Raw genomic sequence first — 5,631 nt, forward strand, 5'->3', positions numbered from 1 at the left:
ACCCACACACCACGTGTGTCACCCCCTCCCCGTGGGTGCTGCGGGGGCTCTGTGGGTGCTGGGGGGGGGCCTCTGTGGGTGCTAAACCTCTCCCAGAAGCTCCCTTGCAGGTTTAGGGTCCACCCTTTGCAGCCAGACCCCCCCTGCACCCCCAAACCGCTGCCCTCCCATGGGCACGACCTGGTGAAACACCCAGGGACCCCCAAATCTTTTCTTTTCCAGAGCCCTGGGGAGGGTCAACCCCTCCAAAAAAAGCAGGGAGCAGCTCCCTGGGACCTGTGGTCCTTTTGCGGGGAGGGGGATTTTAGGTCCCTTCTCCAAGTGCTTTATCCGGGGACCCTCATTTGGGGGTGTCTTGGGGGCTGAGGCCTCCTAGGGGGGGCATTTCCCTGTCTCAGAGTGTCTTGGTGGTGTTGTAGCGATTTGGGGGTTACTCTTCTATAGAGTCCCCACCCCAAGCCCTCGCTGCCCCCTTTTTGCACCCCCATTTTGACACCAACAAATGCAGAGGGGTATTGAGGGGGGGTGAGATTAATTTTTCCTCCCAGTCCCACTGGGAAAGTGGGACCCCCCACCCCCTGCCCCGGGCGGATCCGTCTACCTGGGCCCTATGCAAAAACAGGGCTCTGTAGGGCTCTATCGGGCTCTATCGCTGGGGAGGGGGGAGGAGGGGGGGGGATATCTTGAGCTTGCCCCCTCCGAGGATATATCATCAGAAATAATCAATAGTTTCTTTACACACCACCCCCGAGCAGCGAGATGTCCCCACGGGTGGGGGACAAGGCCACTGTCCCCAGCTCAGGGCTTTCCGGGGGGGGGTCCCTGGGATCTCCCCCCCTACACCCCTCCCCGGGATGGTGCGGTCCTGCCCCGGCTTATCTGGGTGCTGCGGGGTTGGAAAAGGGAACAAATGCTGAAAAATACAGTTATTCTCTTTATTTCTCGGTCATTAATAGTGGGAAAAGGTGCTAGGGGGGGGAAAAGTGCCAAAAATCGGGGGGGGGGGAATTGGGAACATCTGGGGGGGTCCCTGGATCCCTCTGACCCCCCCCATCGTCACCCCAAACCCCACGGAAAGTCCTTGTGAGACTCGTTTAATAAAACGTGTTTGGGGACAACATGAAGTCGCTCAAAACCCGGGACTATCCAAAGGACTGGGGGGGGTAGTACCCCCAGAGCGTGGGGGGGCTAAAGAGGATGTTGTCCCACGCGTGTCGAGGCCGGTTGGGGTAGAAACACGGGGGGGATTCCCCGATTTGAGGAGAAACAAGAGGTTTTTCGCGTCCAATGTGAAACTCTTTCCCCTCCGACCTCTCGGTGACGGATGGAGGGGGAATCATTACAAATAAATAAGGGGTTGGAGCCGTTTCTTCCGGATATTTCGCATTTTCGCTTAAATCCGATTTAATTCGAGTTTAGATGCTGCTCGCGTTCCCTTGAGCGGCCGGAGGAGCGTCCAGTGTGAGTTACGGCATTAAAACCGAAGGAAATGCGGTGGAAATGGGTGCAGCCCGATGTTTCCACCCCGTTATCTGTTGGTTTCATGTGTTTTTGCCGCTCTCCCCGAGGTGGGGAAGAGTTTCTGAGCCTCATCTCCCGTCCTCCCCCCTCCCTGGTCCCCAGCAGCCGCTGTCCCTGCACATCCCACTGATGGATTGAGTTTATTGATTTATTATCCGCTCCTCAAAGCGCGTTTCTATCAAATGATGTTTTGATCTGGGTTTTCCCGGTCAAGAGTTGAATCCCGACTTATCGATTTATATCTCCCCCGCTTTTTTTTTATATATTTTTATATATTTTTAAGCTGTTTATTCGCGATTTCCCTCTTGCCTGCCAGACACGACCCCTTTTCCCATCAGGGACCGCGAATATCCACCCTCCCCATTCACTTTCCCCGCTTTTAGGAAGGAAAAGGACTAAAGAAAATAAACACACCAATTACTTTCTCTCCGGTCACATCCTTTATATCTCTTTATCCCCACTCTTTTTTTTTGCTGGGAAAAAGGCTCAAAGCAACATGGTTTATTAGTAATAACCCACACTATTATTTCCGCCTGTATACAATTTATTCACCCTTTTCTTCCTATGTGGGCTGTGCCTATGTGCAGATATATATTGTTATATTCTCCCCGCGATGCTGTGCGTGTATGGATATGTATACGTGCGGTCCATAGGTGCCTGGGAGGCTGCACACAGACACACACACTTATGTAAACAGACACGGAGATATTGAAATGTTTTCTTGGCACTTAGCGGATTCCTCTGATTCCCTCTCAGCACTAAAATAACCACCAGGGAAGGGAGAGCGGCTACTGTTGACCTCTGCTATTTATTCGCGTCCAGGGTAGGATTTGGGAGTTGTCTGGAGTTTGGGTGAGAGGAGCCTTAAAAAAAACAACAACGAAAAGGAATTTTAGTGGTTTATTTCCTGTAGGTTCAGGGAAAATCAATAAATGCAACTCGGAGGGAGCCGGCGGTGGGTAATACTGATTGGTTTTGCGGTGGGGGCTGCGGGGACACCCCAAAGCCCCCGCGAACTGCTCTTCTGCCCGGATACACCTCGCTCCCTCCGCTCATTTCTGCCTCTTTTCTTCCTCTTTTCTTCCTGTTTTCTTTTTCTTTCCTTCTTTTTTTCATTCTCTCTCTTTCCCTCATTCATTCATTCTCATTCTCTTTCTCTCTCTCCTTCTCTCACCCTTCTCCTTCTCCTTCTCCTTCTCCTTCTCCTTCTTCTCCTTCTCCTTCTTTCTCCTTCTCCTTCTTTCTCCTTCTCCTTCTCCTTCTCCTTCTCCTTCTCCTTCTCCTTCTCCTTCTCCTTCTCCTTCTCCTTCTCCTTCTCCTTCTCCTTCTCCTTCTCCTCCTCTTCCATTCTCTCTTCCTTCTCTCTCCCCATCTCTCTCCTTTTCTCTCCATCTCTTATTCTCTCCCCATTTCTCTCTTATTCTCTCTTTCTATACTATATTTCTCCCCTTCCTTTCTTTCTGTCTTCTCCCTCACCCTCTACCTTCCCCCTCCGCCCAAACTCCCCTTTTCCACCCCAAACCGAAGGCACCTCCTCGGAATCCCACCCCCCTAAAGCAAAATCTGCCACCTGAGGAGGGGGGTGAATTTTTTCCACCCCTATTTCTCCTAATTCACTCATTCCTGTGTTTATTTTTAAGGCCTTTTCCTCCTCACTATCAGCCCCCCCGACCCTCCAGTAAATTCATCCCCAGCGTGGACCTCGGGGGGACTCACAACTTTAAGGGGGGACACAGATTTTGGGGGGGGGGGGGAGATTGTCCATAGCTCAAAGCCTCCTCTCCTTTTGGGGGGTACCCCCACCCCGTTAGACGCCCCATTAGGAGGTTTGCAGGCTGAGCTTGATGAGTTCCTGTAATTAATAAGGAGCTGGTGGTCCCCCCCCATCTCCTCCACACCCTTCGCAGGGGTCCATAATTTCTCCAAAACATCCCCCTAATTTGAGATCAAACCAATTCCCCCCACCGCTACCCCCCCTAAAAAAGAGCCACCTCGGTGCGTGCGACCCCCCCAGATGCTGAGCGAGATTTTGGGGGAGCAACGAGGGGTTTCTCTGCTGGGGGGGTGTACTGAGCACCCCACTTTTCCCTTTCCCCCTTGTGTGGGGGGTTCTTCTCCCTCTGGAACAAACGAGTGGGATTTGGGGGGGGCAAAAAACCACCCCTTGGATCCGTGGGCTCATGGGTGTCCAGCGCAAAGAAAAATCCCATTTCCCTGCTATTTTCCTTTCTCTCCAACACAGAATAAAACCTTTTGCATGTTGGCAAAGGGCGGGGGGGTGGGAAATATTTACCTGCAGCCTCAAGCTGACACTTTACATCTGTGTCTACTCCTCTTCGGTACCTGTCTCTTGTCGGAATTAATTCTGTGGAATATTGTGGCGAGCTACGTTTAAAAAATAGGCTGGGGCTGGAGCGGCCGGGTCATGTGTAAGGGGAGAAGTGGAGTATGAACAAGTCGATATTTTATGGGAAGCTTTCAGCGTGCCGCACTAACGCCTAATTCTTCACTTAAGCCCTAAACGCGATATTTCAAGTCGGATGTAGAGCTTAAAAAGAAGCTTTTTGGGGCAGGGGTTCCTCGCAGCGCCCCTCACCATGTCTTCTGGGCAACGGGCTGTTTTCCCCTTATTTATGCTTTTTTACCCCAAAAATAATTCAGGTCACCTTTCCCAGTTTTCTCAACAAACCTAAAGAACCGGGGACACATTCAGTGTTTGGAAAAGGCTGTTTCCCTCCCACAAAAAAATCCCTGGACGGCCCAGGCCAGCGAGCTGGGATTTTATTTCATTTTATTTTGTTTTATTTCAAGGAAGCGACCGATTTCTTATCAGGTCGGGATTGATGCTGCCGGCCTCCTCCTCTATATCATCCCTTGTTCCTCTTGTTCCAGCCCCGCTCCCTTTGCTCTCGGGGCCGTGAGTGATGGTTCCCACCGCTCCCCATGCCGCCGGAATCCTAATGGCCCCACCGAGGTGGGGGGGGACACCCTTTCCCCCCATTTTACTAGCAGGGAATTTGATGGAGACCCCCTCAACCATCCAAATTTCACCCCAAACGAGGCTCTCCCTTCCTTCCCCAGCCGATGTTGCTGGAGGCCCCCGCGGAAGCCACGTAACGTTTTTATTAAAAGGTTTTGATGGATTCGCCTTGGGGATTAACTAAGATAATAGTTTATTGCACTGCGAAAGATTAAACTGAAAGTACCCTAGTGCAAAAAAATAAATAAACATTAAAGGGAACCGAGGAGCGCCTTTTCTTGCGTTAAATCCTCGTTTCCCACCCTAACAAGGCTCCCCCGGGCTCCAGGGTGTCCGCGCCGCCTTCCCTGGACGTTATTATTATTATTATTGCAATTATTATTAAGATTTAAATACACCTCGGTGAAGCGGGTGCGGAGGGATATCCCTCGTCATCTCTCAGCCCTTCGGGGGTAGAATTATTCGTGGGAAAAGCCCCATTTCCCGGCCTGGCCGCGGAGGTGTCAGGGCGGGGGTTGCGCGCATGGGCGCGGAGCTGCGCGGATCCGGGGGGTTTGTAGGGTTTAAAACCAGCGTGTTTACACATGGCGAGAGTTGAAACCACGAAAAGGCCATAAACCCGGGGCTTTAAATCATCCTGCCCTTCATCCCATCGCATCTGCAGCTGCTGAGATCTGCGTACCATGTGATGCTGGTTCCCCCCCACCCCGTGTCGCTCCCCACGCGTGTCCTTCGCTCTCCATCCCTCCTCACCCCACTTCTCATTGACCCGCGTCCCCAGGAAGGGCCACCCGAGGTTTTTAGCACCAGTGGGGTGTTGATCCGGGTTTCCAGCACCCTCCGAGGTGCTCGACCGGGGGTTGGGTGTCTCAGGGATGCGTTTGCTCGAAGCAAATAGGGTTTTATACACATTTTTCGCACTATTTTTTGCTTCCAAAGTGCTGGGTCTCGCCCCCCCCCGGGGGCTGAATTTTAATTGTAAAGGGATGAGCGCAGCGTGGTAAAAACTGAGCTTCGCCTTCGCTTGGGAGGACTCAAAATGCACCAAAAAGAGGGACTTTTCGCTCATTTGATCCCCTTCCCACCCCATTTTTCGCCAGGCCGGGGGCTCCGCATCCCTGCAATGAAGG

The sequence above is a fragment of the Nesoenas mayeri genome, assembly GCF_963082525.1.
Source record: "Nesoenas mayeri genome assembly, chromosome: 28".
In the NCBI taxonomy this organism is placed as follows: domain Eukaryota; kingdom Metazoa; phylum Chordata; class Aves; order Columbiformes; family Columbidae; genus Nesoenas; species Nesoenas mayeri.